At 39.2% G+C, this 14856-nt stretch overlaps 1 protein-coding gene across 7 annotated transcripts in view; it reads right to left on the reverse strand.

The window, feature by feature from the left end:
- The window catches only part of Magi2 (membrane associated guanylate kinase, WW and PDZ domain containing 2), a 1336576-nt gene that overhangs the window by 1000639 nt on the left and 321081 nt on the right, over window positions 1–14856 (reverse strand). The gene's annotated exons all lie outside the window — the stretch shown is intronic.

Here is a 14856-nt window from a genome sequence, read left to right on the forward strand (position 1 = left end):
AACTGACTTGCATCTCACTCCTTTGACAGCTACATAGCTTCTACTCGTCCCCATTTTCTTTCCTCCTCTATCTCTGTGGGATTTCTTGCCTTGCTCTATTCTGCCCTGTCATAGACCAAAGTACTTTCTTTATTAACCAATGATTTTATTTATGTATATATATATATATATGTATAAATATATATAAATATAATACCATATAAAGGGTAATCTCACATCAGTATTGAGATGTCCCACAGTGGTGAATCCATTACACTTTGACCAAAGGTCAGAGAATTCAAGCCTACTGCTGTGCCTTCAAGAATATGATGAAGTTTGACCCAGGGTGTGGCTGCCTACAGGATGCTTGGTCTAAGGTGTGGTTGCTGCATGTCCTGCCTAAACAACAGAATATATAACTCAGGATATAGTTTCTTGCTGTTTCAGATATTGAAGGAGGTAATTGTTCTGTTCATTCTTTGTATCATGTAAAGCAGTCTTTTGCCTTCTTCCTCCCTTTATGGATTGGAGTATTTAAGCATATGGAGAATAAACACAAGCAAATGTGGTATTCACTGGATTGCCCTCCTGGTTCTTTTCTGCATCTCTGTTCTTTTTATTTCGTATCTCTGTTCCTCCTGCCTAATGTTTCTAATCCTCACATGCCTTCCCTGTGATGTGTGGACCCTGTTAAGATTGGACCCCAAGAGACATTGCCCTAATGTGGGGCCCCAACAAAAAACGAAATATCATTTGTCAAACACTAACTCTTGAATTCATATTCTTTTACATTGTGTTTGGGTGGAAGCTCCATCCATTCCCATTCTTCCCATTCCAGACCCTACCCTTGAGAAAGACAGCCAAGGGTCAGCTCCTTCCCGGAGATGTTGAAGACCACACCTTCAGAGTTTTTAAGGCCCAATCGCTGGACCTTTTACATAGTTTCTTCTTCTCCTGAGACACCCCAGAAGTTGCTTTGGTCATATTAAACCAGGTCTTATTAATTCAGCCTGATCTGAATTACTGCATCAGCATAGAAACCCAAAAACCAGGAATCCAATACTTATCGCATTGACTTTATGTCTACATTATGCAACCACATTTTTAATTATTGAAGTTTTGGAATATATTGATAACTGAAGAGAAGAATGCTCCTTAAAGTATTGCGTATTTTTATAATTTGTATTTTATTTCTAAAAGAATCAATTTGAATTGAAGAAAATCTGGGAACTGGAAGAAATAAAGAGAAACAATTTTCACCCCAGGATAACTGTGTGTAATCCTGAGCAGACAGATGCCTTACCAGTTGTTGGTGTTGGATGAATTGTGAGTGAGAACTAAGACTTGGTGCTCTATGCAGCTGTTGCTATACTCATCCTAACTGTGGTCAACGTGAATGAACTCCAAAAACTCACGGTGGCAGTTTGGGAAACTGTAAGACAACTAATACTAAACAAAGGCTAAATCTGTTTCAAGCTTGCTTGGTTCTTCTTCAATCCAATACTTAATAGCTATGTTAAATTGATGTTTGCTAGCAAAACCACACAGAAAATATATTTTGATATAAATATAAATAAAAATAAATAGGAAAATCTTTGATAATCTTAGTTTTATCTCAGCATTGGAATATTTTACAAAAATTTTCATAAGGCAGAATTTTCTTAGGGCTACAATATCTGTTTGTAACAAGACTGGGCATGCTCATACGCTGAATTCAGATTTTAGCAGCATTAACAAAATATGTTCATAGCAACACCTAGGTTGGTGTTTGAGTGAATGGCAAAGCCAGGCTTGTTAAGCCAATGCATACCACACACACACACACACACACACACACACACACACACACACACACACACACAAGATGTTTAGATTCAGGATTTTATGTAACTAAGATCACTCCTTTCTTCTAACTCTTCTTAAGGGAAATCAATGATGTACGTGGACTTGGTTTTGTTCATAATGAAGAGAGCAGAGAGGTAAACAGTATTGCTGGAGTTTATAGGATCCCAGGGTCTTCACAAGTTCCCTCTCTTCCCTTAAGTTCTTGGGATGCCTGGGAGGGAGATTTTCGGTAGTGTAACAGTCCGTAAGTCACACAGCTGCTCTATCCAGATAACTAGAAGCTTTCTATCTCATTGGAAAGCATCACTGGACATACTAACTTTTATCCAGCATCATTACATGCCACCTCAAGTCTTTCAATTCTTGGAGGATGTTCCTTCATGGACAAACTTCTGGATGCAAATAGTCTTCTCTGGAAACTTCTATCAGAGGTTGTGGAACAACGAACAATGAGTTTTGCGTCCTGCTGTTTTTGGCACATCAAGCATCAAACACGGGTGACAGACGATTTAACATACAGTTCTCCGTGTACCAGCCTCAGCTGCAGCTGTATGAGTTCATATTCATCACACATCTCTAAAACACTTCAGTGCTCAGAGAGACACTCTGAGGTAGCGCCCATGGAAAGCACTGTGAAATCGCCAGAGGAGAGCAGGGTGAACAGGCTCACGGTTAAAGATTAATGATTCCTTTAGCTACACAGCTGACTTATGAAACTGCCTGTTATTTATTTATTTTTAGTGTGAGCTGCCTGGGAGGCTTCTGTTAAAGACACGGGAAGGGTGAGTTTCCTGTTTGCTGCTCAGTAGCTGTTTCCCTGCGCTGTGTATGGCTTGGAACCATGAATCCTAATGAGAACAAATTCGCATCTGCTCAAATCTCAATTATCTGAAAGTGGCTTATCCACTCTGCTGAGCATCTACGGAGGCATGAAATGTAAACTGGTTTCTCCCTGTCATCCTACATGGTTCTCTGATGCCTCTGCCCTACCACCAGCTGTTGTACATTCAGGAATCAAAAACAAGTTTGATGCTAGAATAACCAAATTATTAATTATCACATAAGCAAGATACATATATAAATGCATCAACCTCAAGTATGCTGCTGGATTTTTTTTATTTTTTATTTTTTGGACTGTCTCTGACATTTTTCCCAGTACAGCACATCGTTGATATTTAGCCATTTATGACTCTAGCTCTTGTCTTCCAATGATACACCTTTTATTAAGTTAGGAATATATTATTATTATTATTATTATTATTATTATTATTATTCAGACTTTCAGGATCATAAGGGGCTGTAACATATATGTTGATAATTGAATAAAAGTTCATTGTCACATTGTCACAAAAAAATCACTCCAGAAGACTGAATCAGATCATAACATGGAAGAGAAACAATTCCTCTTTTAGTTTTAAGAGCCACAAAGGTTCAAATAGGATCCAGAGACAGTACCAAGTTGAGCTCAACAAACGTGTGAGCAAAGGAAACGTGACCCTCCTTAGATGCATGTTCTCTACTAAAGAAAAGGATGTCACCACTTGGTAGTGTCTACTTACAGGCTCAGTGTAGTCTTTGATCTCTTCTTAATTTCACACTCTTCCAGGCTGCATTGAAAATGAACAAATCTCTATATTTCCCACCATATTTGGAAACTTATCTCACATATTTTATGTCTGTGTACTAGCAGTTCTCAGGGAGTGTTTCAAAGCACAGAAGCCAGTCACAAACTGTAGGAAACTGAGTCGCTTCTCAAAGACAGTCATGACCAGATTGCTATGACTAACAGATCTATTCCATTAAAGGAAATGATACATTTTTCTGAAGTACTTAGTGGGCACTAAAATATGGAGGCCATCTTAAATTACCCAGTCATACACAGTTTGACTATACCAGATCTTTAGAGCAGGCAGCTTTCTCTGGGCAAGAGTAGCAGGACGGACAGAGAATAGGCTGTCAAAGAAGTCAGAAGCGTGAGAAGGACTCGAGCCCTTCTTTCTGGCTTTGAGAAGGCAGTCCAGTCAGCTGACCCCAGTCACCAGCCAGTGAGGATATGAGAATCTGGTACTATGGACCCATGAGAATGAACTCTGCCAATAACTGGAATGTTCCTGGTACTACACACATGCAGGACCTCTGACTTCACATCTGTAAGTTTTTCCTCTTGTAAAAATAGTCCAGGAAAGTGATTTTTCATTTACAAAATGACCAGACCATGAATTTGTATTGTTGTAAGGCGATAATTTGTGATGGTTTTTTACATAAATAAGAAAACAACGCACATCCAGGAATCAAGACAGTTAACTTTAGAGTTCACCTAAGAATTCTTGTGTCTGTTCTACTCAATAGTCACTTCCTGTTTGCTTCACCAGAAATAAATGTCATACTAATGCCAAAACACCAGTATTCCTGTCTGGAAAGTCTTGTGAAATTATCAACAAACTCAGTTATTTGTAAGTGTGCACGTTTTCATCATGTGCACACACATGCATGTGTGTGTGTACGTGTGTGTGTGTACGTGTGTGTGTATTTTCATGTGTGCACAAATGTGTGTGTGTACGCGTGTGTGTGTGTATTTTCACGTGTGCACAAATGTGTGTGGAAGCCAGAGGTCAGTCTCGGTTGTCCTTGCATAGGATCTAACTGCCTTGTTTTTTAAGACAATGTCTCTCACTGGGACCCGAGGTTCGTTGATTAAGCTAATCTGGCTCACCAGATACCCCTGGGAATCATCTCTCTGTCAGCACAGAACTGTAATTACACAGCAGTGTCAACACACCCAGCTTTTTCACATGGGAACTCTGCCCAGAAGACACTTGTGTGGGAAGTATGTTCCTACTGAGCCACCGTCTGTTAACCCCTTCTCAACACATTCATAATGAAACTGTACAGCAAGTATCTCCTATACCCTATCAAAATGTATCTATGGTGAGTTAGGTTTGTTGTATATGCCTACAGATACTAATTCTGCTGCTTAAAATCTTTGGAGAACAATCACTCGGTGTATTCTGAGAAATAGTACTAAACACTCTTTTCAGACTTAAAGTTTTATGGAGGATAAATTCTTGAAATGACTCCGAACATTGGAAAGATAGTTAATAAGTCTGAGGATCGGAGAGTACCAGGATGGTCACGGACTGAACATTGTACTGATTGACATCAGAACAGGAGAGGCACCGGCCATCACCCTTCTGTCTTGCCACTACACTGAGCATTCCCTCTCACTGGTTCACATTACCAAGTTCACAGGGACTGAGTCTGAATAGCAAGTGGTAATGGGTTACTGAGGAATGGATCATTGTCAAGCTGGCCCCATTTCCATGGTCTCGATTAATTGATAAGAGACACTCTGGTGAGTTGACTCTAAAGGTTTAATCACAGCACTGAAAGGCATGAGGACACAGGGCTTTGATAAGCTGAGGCATGTATTTCTACAGCCAAGATACTTTTCTGATACAAGTCCTCGTTGGGTAGTTGATCGATTTCCCACTTCCATTGTCATTTTCCAGTTCAGCGATAACTAACACATACTTTGTGCATATGTAGTAAAGCCGTCAGTTAAGTTTCACTGAAGGCTGCATGTATCGTATTCATTCTTTATCCCTGTTCTATTCATTTTGTCTAGATTTATTATTTAACCGCAATATTTTTCTTAAAATTCTCTTATAAACTAACTTTACAATTTATATTACAAATTTTCTGGTACAAAAACCCACAAAAAAGAATATATATATATATATATATATATATGTGTGTGTGTGTGTGTGTGTGTGTATGTATATATGTGCATATATACACATACATATATATGAATATCTTTACATCTATCAAGCTACTTATCAATCTACTATATACATAGACGTAATCTTCATATCTATACGTGCATGTACCCATATGTATTTATCAGGGCAGGTTAAGTAGCATCTATTGTAGACCCCACGTCTTCATGTTTGTGCCTGAACTGAATAATAGATGCAGAGTGGCCGACCACTGGCAGCTGCCACAAGAAGTCATTGATCAGGCTGCATGCCTCCTAACTTCTTGATTTGTGAACTGAAGGGAAAGTAGTAATTTTTGCTTCAGGTACTCAGTGAAAATTTATCCACTGTGATCACTGAAATTTGAGTGTGTTGTGTAGGCTACTTCTACCTAACTAGACCACGACAGATGAGGGTTGTGCACACTGATGTTGTGCTCGCCTTCTTTAGCCATTGACGGGCTACTGCTGGATAGACATGTTTTCATCTAGCTCACAGTTGAAAATGCAGAATATGGTATAAATCAAGGATGAATTTACACTATGTAATAAATCTCTCCTCTTTAAATAATGAACAATACCCAGTTCTCATTTTAGCTATAATAGGTGAATTGTGAATGTGTTTCAATTGCTCAAATTGAGATATCTGATCAATTTACATCAAAGGAGAAGAGCAATGATTCTGGAAAAGTTTTGCTCTGGCGACTTTGTGATCAGAATAGGATTATTTCTCTTTAAAATTTTCTATCCTTCATCATGCATATACAAAGTACACAGTTTTTTAAATTGCCAAATCCCCACCTTAAGACCACTGCTACAGTCCACAGATCTAAGTTTTGATGTTTTGACTCTCCATCCTCTGTGACCACTGAGCACTCTTAGCCTCTTCCCAACCCCACACTGAGCATGCTCAGCACCGACTCTTTACTTTCTTACCCCTTTAAGTTCCATAACATGCGAGTCCTACTACGCTGGTTCATCAGAACTAACAAAAGCATACAAACTTCACATCTGTAAATACTCCAGAGGGTAAAAGTGAAATCTCTCTAATCTGGAATTCATCTGGACATAGAGCATGGGAAGCACTTAGGGTCTAAGGACAAACTCAGACTATTTCTCACCTACCAGAACAGGCGGTTTTAGCTTATTTGTATTCATTCTGCTTTTTCCAGTGTGAAGAACAATTCCATTGATACAAAAATAAAGGCCAAATGGAAGTCAGGTATTCCAATCTCTTTGTTGATTTTCTAAGATTATGCAATCTTCCTGGTGCAGTGGACCTAGCCTGGCTCAGTGGGCTTATCAGGCCTTAAACATAGCCTAAAACCCAATCTTTAGCGTTTTCTGCAATTCAATCTTTATTCTATTCAATAGCTTCGTTGGTCACGTAATGCACACTTCCCTTTTGACTGTAACTTATTAGCAAACATCATTTATTTCTGTGCTGACTCTTCCCATCTTAAATTGTGGTTCTTTCAGAGGATAGGATCATGGAATAATATATTTGCATTTCTGAATCATTTTGGAAAATTGACGTCCTAAAATCTACATGCAGATTCCATGCAATTCCTTGCTTTTACAGTTTGTCCATGAGTGGTGGTACATACTTTATTGTCGAAACTGAAGAGGCACACAAAGTTAGATTGAAATTCTCCGTCACTAACTAGAAGTGGAAAACCACAGTACTTACCTTTGCTTAATACTCACCTTCTTTGGGTTGATACTCTCTTCTTCCCATCTCCTCACCTTCGCTGTCCCTATTTTTAACCATCTGCCACTAGTTTCCTATTTCATTTTCACATTGAATGTATTTTCTTACCTTCCCCACCACATATGTAGAGCCTCCCGTCCCCCACATAACCATTTTCTAGTCTTTATTCCCACTCACTCCCAAATACATAAATAGAAAAAAAATGTAGAAAAAATCTCAAGCTAGGATATTATTGGAAGAATGTGTGCATGGTTAGTCTCTCTGGGTCTCAATGACCTCACTTAATGTATTGCCTAGCTCCATCTCTCTTCATACAAAATTCTTTACTGTGTCTTTCCTTATGGCTGAACAAAACTCCACTTTGGAAACGCACCCTGTTTTCATTATCCGTCTGTTAACAGACACCTAGACTCAGTCCATTTTTTTCACTATTGTGAATAGAGCAGCACTAACTATCAATGCGGGTCTCTCGATGGTACAATATTGAGCACATTTGAGTGTGTAAACAGCGGTGCTACAGCTGGCTCAGAGGGACGCTCTACTGTAGTGTTTTTGAGAAACTTCTCCACTCATAATGATTCCATCGTTATTGACAGAGGACTGCAGTTAGATTTGAGTGTTTAAGTTACTCCTTGAAGACTCTGTCTCCTTTACCAAGTCGCTAACTCCTTGCAGACCCAGCAGATTAACGTTTCAGCAGAGGGGACATGCAGTGGAACTCCTGCTGTGTGCTCTTTAGCTTAAATAACAGTGGAGTCTACTATGGCACATCTCCCTGCCGTTAGTGTACTTCAAAGAGCTACCTGGGACTATCTTGTCCTTGTTTCCTCTCTTCTTACTTTATAAAGGATGCCTCCTTGTAAGATGATCTTTCTTTTTTATTCTTAACTCATTTTTCCTTTTATTGAAAATACATTTTTCCCCTCACATATGTATCTTGATAGCTTTTTCCCTTTTCTCCACTCATCCTAGTTACTGCTCATCTCCTCTTCCTTCTGAATCCACTCACTCTCTGTGTCTCGTTAAAACAAAAGATTCCTAGGGGATTGTAATCAAATATAACAAAATAAAACATAAAAAATACCTATCACTTGAAGTTGGACAGGCAAACCAACAGGAGAAGAGTCCAAGAGGAAGCAGAAGATCTGAGACCCACTGGTTCTCACACTCAAGAATCCATTAAGACACTAAATTGGAGCCATGGTATAGAACAGAGAACCTTTTGCAGGTCCGTGCAGCTCCTGCCCATGCTGCCTCAGTCTGCGTGGGTGAATTTCATCATTGCTAATGCTAGTAAAAAGGACATTACTTTCCTGGTATCTTTTATCCCTTCTGGTTCATAAACTCCAGTTTCCTCCTTCCTCGGGGGTTCTCTGAGCACTTGGGGGAGGGATTTGATGGAGATATTCAATGTAGGGCTTTGTGTTCCAAGGTAAGTGTGGTTCTCTTTGTTACTTTATGCCAAGGGAAGAAGCGTCTCTAATGATGACTGACCAAGACACTGATCTATGAGTTTAGCATAATGCAATCAGGAGTGATTTCATTGTTACATTTATTATTATGTTTTAGACAGTAGTTTTTAACTTTGCCCTAGATCCTTGGGCTATCAAGTCTCTGGGTCTTGGTCACCCGAGAAACTGTTGAGTATGGGTATATTTCCCGGAATGGGCCTAAAGTTCAATCAGATATTTGTCTGTTATTCCCACAGTTTTGCGTCACCATTGCCCCAACATATCCATCAGAACACCATTGTCAAGCAAAGGGTTTGTGGTTGGGTTGTTTTTTATGTATCTCTTTTGGTAGTACATAGAGTATCTTCCTGTACCAAAGATGCTAGAACTTAAGTCTCTATCTAAGCACCATCTCAGCTCTCCATGCTGAATCAGTTGTGATGCTGTTGTCCGCAGCTTTGGGGTTTTGCTGTCAGTGTGTTAGCCACTTGATGTTTCTGTATGGTTCACATTAATCACCACAAAACACCAGGATAGGAATTCTGCAACTCAGGAGAGATGCAACCTGGATATTTGTGATCCATCTGTAGTTGCAGGAGGGATATTCTAATTTTTAAGTTGAAATGAGTGATTTTCTTTCGAGATCACGCTGCCCTTTAATGGAAAATGGCAAAACTAAGTCTGGAGAGTGGATCGGGTAATGCTCATTCCAGTAATTGCTTCTCATTACTCTGAATATTGCTTTTAGATTTATTGACAGAAGCCACTTTGTCTAAATTGTTGTTTTGTTGGATAGACGGACCCTTTCTTCCCTTAGGGCATTTAAATGGCCTCTTTCTTTTATCAGCTTGGCATACACAACCCCCATCAAAGCACTTAACCCTGCAAACCATTGCTCTGTTCTCCAAACTCAGGAGGAGGACAGCAGCAGCTAGAATCTACCTGAGCAATGTCAAGCAATCATGAGGACAGAGAACTTGGTGTTACTGTATGACTCATGGGACCACCACAAAATACCAGGATAGGACTTCTGGAACTCACGAGACATGCAACGTGATTGTGGTTTGCTTACTTGTTGAGAGAGGTTTCACGTAGCTTAGACTATATTTGAGCACAATATATAGCAGAGGATGACCTTGAATTTCTGATCTGCCTGCCCCTCCTTTCCAAGTTCTGTGAGCACAAGTGTGCACCACCATACCCGATATATGTACCACATGTCCAATCCATACAGTGCTGGGGATTAAGCTCCCAAGATAATAGTTGCTCAGTTCTGCAGTGAAGAATATGATTAAGGAAATGTGGGAACTCAGTATTTTTGCTGCATAGTATTTTCATATGATGTTAAAGAAGATTAGAATTCAGCCCCAATCATTAAATGGAACATTAAATTCTTAGTAGCACTTGGATTGGATTCATTTTTAAATACATGAATTGCGTGAATTTGAAGACAAAGCAGTTGGCATGATCAAAATTTTTTTACAGTGCTAACCAGGGTTCTTACGAGCATTCATTTGTATCATCTATTTCACCAATGGCATCAAGTTTTCTCACCATGATACATATTACAAATGTCATTATTATTCATTATAATTGCTAGGAAACCAGTCACATATCATCATAAAAGCTTTAGTTTATTTACAGGAAGAAATGATCACTTCCTTGGTCTCCAGTAGGTATCATTTTTTTTCTTGTGTAGGGCTACTGCTAGCTCCCATGGAAACTTGTGAAGAAGAAAATAAAGCTACCGTTCCAGCGAACACAGTGGCTTCTCTAACTTCACTTCCTGGGCTGGCCCATTGAACAACAGTCCTGTTGTACACAGAGCCATTAGCAGGATGGAGGCTGTAACCGCTGAAACATACATGATGAATGTCTAAACATGCACCACAACTACCAAATCCCGAGTCCTTAATGGCTCATGGCTGTATTCAACCTCTGACTGATTTATGAGCTGGAAGCTATTGGTCGATCCTAATCTCATGGAAACCTGTTGCATATAAATTTGAAAATCTAACGCTAAATTGAGGAGAACAGGAACTTGGCTGCACTCAATGTCTTTAGCATTAAATGGAATAGCACAGAGGCATGACTCCCCAGTGCCGTGGATCATGTAAGCTTGCCTGGAATAAATGGCTCCCCTGCAGCTTCACCTCCTTTGGCTTCTGAAACAAAAGGGCTTATGCTCCCAGTTGTGAAGGGATTATCACCAAAGCACCACTGAACTCAACACTCCTTGACGACGCATTTTAATCATCTAGTCATCCTCTCATTAAGGGAGAACTTAGTTCCGCAAGAATGTGGCAAGGAAGGAGGGGTACTATGCTAACTGCTTCTGTATAAATGCATGGTGTGCGGTACTCACAGCAATCTACCTGGAGTCATGATACACTTTCACAAGTAGGAGGATTCTGCCACTATTTAATTTGACAATACGTCTGCCTTACCTTTTATGTGTATAGCATATTTCAGGAGCGTAATAATTAATAGGCTCCATGTCTTTCTAGGCAGAAAAAAATCTGCTGATAGCTTTGAGCTGTCTATCTGCCAATCTCAATTATGCCTTTCAGAATAAAAGTTGGCTTCGTTAGCCTCACTTCACAAACCTGAGGCACAATCTTTGAATGTCTTTTTATTTGTTGCTCCCATTTTTCTTGCCATCTTGTTCTACTTGACTCTGTCCATCCCTGACCTACCACATGCTATCCGAGGAAGCTTTGGGATAGGGTTGACTCTTATACGCACCAGGTAAGAAAAGGATTGTCATACTCTTGACTATCTGACTATCAAAGAAAAGTTGCATAAATTTCATCAGAGATTATATAGGTTATAATATATATCTCATGAACAGACCCAGCAGTTTCATTTAAGTGCAACTCTGTAGCTAGGATTTGAAACAATGGATTCTCTTGGCAATGAGGGCTGGTTTCGGTAGTCACAGTTTTTTTTGTTGTTGTTGTTGTTCTGTTTTTTTTTGGGGGGGGGTTTGGTTCCAGATGATTTTGCTTGCATTATTTCTCACATCAAAATACCAAAATACATAAGTATATAGACTCAGTTTATGCAAATGACATGAACTGATTTGGAGAGAAACCAGCAAACTGCTTCCTTTGTGTGTTTCACTTAATTTGCAGAGTTAATGGGTAGTTAGCAATCCTGTCCTTTAGTAAAGAAGCCGTGGTTTCCAATATGAATTCTTTAGTTCAGGGGATTAGTGAACTGATAATTATTTTCCAGGACATACTTCAAAGCAACAGATTTGCAAGGCAACATCAAGATCCAAATGTTTTTAAATATTACACATGGAAAACAGAAAAAAAGGAATCTACGTGTCTGCCATGGACTCTATTAGAAAGAAATAAAACTATTTGATTGTAGGATCTGTTTTCCTCAATCTATCAGATTCCTGTTTTAGAAATCCAGGCTGACCAACTGAATATAATATAGCTTTCATCAAACATATAAGCAATAAAGTTTTCAATATCACTCTATTTTAAAATTATGTTTATTTATTCATTCTGAATATGTGAGTGTGTATACATAGGTGTGTCTGAGCCATTACATGCAAGTGGTTATCAGAAAACAAACCAAAGATGTCATCTCTCTCTCTCCACCCTGATGTGGGAGTCCCCTCTGTGTGCTTTGATTACCATTAATGAATAAAGAAACTGTTTTGGACTTATAGCAGGGCAGAACTTAACTAGGCAGTGAAAACTAGGCTGCATGCTGGGAGAAAGAAGGGCAGAGTCAGAGAGACACCATGGAGCTGCCAGAGACAGATACCTGTTGGAACTTTAGCTGGTAAGCCACAGCCACGTGGCGATACACAGATTAATAGAAGTAGGTTAAATTAATATAAGAGGTAGCCAATAAGAAGCTAAAACTAAATGGGCCCAGCAGTGATTTAATTAATACAGCTTTCTGCGTGATTATTTCAGGACTAAGCTAGCCAGTGGCCGGGAACCAGCAAGCAGTCTCCTTTCAAAACCACCCTGTGAGTTCAAGGGTTCAAATTCAGATCATCAGGTTTGGTGACTGACACCTTTACCCGCTGAATCATCTTCCTGGGCCCATCTTTTATTTATTTATTTTTAATAACAGTGCTGTGTTGTGTGGGAAGGTGCTGGAATAAGCCCAGTGTCTCATGCATGATAAGCAAATATTCTAATAAAACATCTTCAAGAGTAGTTGTGTTAGACGTCTAAGCATATTGTCCGTCATCATTATCTCTTGCTATTATAGTGAGAAGGGGATGGTCTAGAAATAAAGGGAGGCCAGGGATGTTATCACAGATCCATCCTTTCTGCTCCTATATGGCAGTCTTTTCAGATACCGCTAAAGATAATACATAAAGGAAGGGCTGGCAAGAAGGCCTTGCTATACACTGGATGTTGCATAATATTTTCTGGTATAAAGAGAAAAAAGTATTTTCTTTATTTAAAAGGCTAGTGATTTGGGAAATAAAATCTGCATCTGCTATACATAGAAACTGAAAGAAACTGATTAAGAGCACCAAGGATAAGGAAAGTAATGCCCTGAGTCATCTTTTCTGAATTAGATGTTTAAATTCAAATGATTTCAAATTAGGCACTAACCAAAAGCAAGTTGGTGTGATGCTAAATATAGGGACTCCACTAACTTTGAGTGGCTCTTCTCTGTGCTAACAGGTGCACAGGAGAGAGAAAAGAGGTGGATGGAGCCATCTTTTAACATCTGGATAGGATACTTAACTTGTATTCCTCACAAAGTAGTCTGATTGCCTATTATCTCCGTTTCTAGTTTTTGACAAGTTTTTTTTTTTGCGTGTATAAAAGTCATGTATGCAACACAATTACTTAAAGCTCTGTTACATATGAAATATTTATAATTGTCCACTTCCCGTGGCATTGGTCATAAACTGCATGTCTTAAAGAGGGCTTGTTAGTAATTTCCCAAATACATTTCAATGGGGTTATCTGTCTAATAGAGCTATAAAGGTTCTTTACAGTGGGCTTCTTAGCACTTGCTCTCTTTGCTTGCTACCCCTGATAGAAACCCAGCAGAGAGGCTTGGGAAGTGACCTCTTGTCCTTGGGCAGAAGAAAGAGTACCCATGGTTCCTTCCTGGCATGAGGTCAGGGATACCAGAAGGTAATCTTGTTTCTCATTGTCTCTCGTTCCCTAAAGAAGCATGTCGTCCAAACATCTATACTGAGTACATGGCCCAAACCGAGAAAAAGCAGGTGAGAACTTTATGGGTGAATCAAGTGGACTGAACATGTCCAATGCCTCAACCTGGTATCTGCCATCAGCCCCATTAAAAGTATCTTCTAGAAAATCAGCTTCATTCCTGGTATACAGGAGTTCTATCTTTACTGATTTGAGTGATCACTTATGAACCTATAAAAACACCCTTCTAAACTATCTTCCTATGGACCATGATTTTCATTCTTTAAATTCACAAGACGAAACCCATCGGACACTGGCTCCGTGGAAATTTATGTGACCACAAGTGACTGGAACCCAGACTCCTGCATTGAAGAACACCTGAGGTAAGAGAAGGCATCTCCTTCCAAGTCAAAGACAACCTATTTTCCTCGTATTCCTACGACTGGAAAACTTACATGGTAATTTTGATATTATTGTTATGATTTTCAAGAAATTTTTAACACACTATAGTGGAGATAGATTATTCATAGCTATATTTTATTATAATTAAGAAATAAGAGGAAATTTGGTAGAGGTCTCACAGTTTATATAGAAAGTTTGAGGAGAACCATTTAAGCTTTTATTATATCAGTGGTTCATCAGCAGCTGGTAGAATCTGTATTTAAAAGTTAGGGCTCTGGGGCTGACAACTTAGTTAAGCAAAAGAGCAGTTTGGTCACTCAGTACAACCCCAATCTCCAGCACTCACAAAGTAAACACCAATATCTTATATTGCTATTATGATGCCTCTATTGTGGAATTGTGAGAAATTCTGCTGACATCTTGTTTTCTTCACTAAACTGAAAAGTGTGACACACTCTTGACAATTTTTGCTTATTACTCTGACCTTTATAATATGTAAGAAGAATGACAACCAGTGTTCCGCAACTGAAATGATTTTTAACATGAGTTTGGGGGTTCCTGGGG

This window comes from Myodes glareolus, chromosome 27, assembly GCF_982192425.1.
Source record: "Myodes glareolus chromosome 27, mMyoGla1.1, whole genome shotgun sequence".
NCBI classification, from domain to species: domain Eukaryota; kingdom Metazoa; phylum Chordata; class Mammalia; order Rodentia; family Cricetidae; genus Myodes; species Myodes glareolus.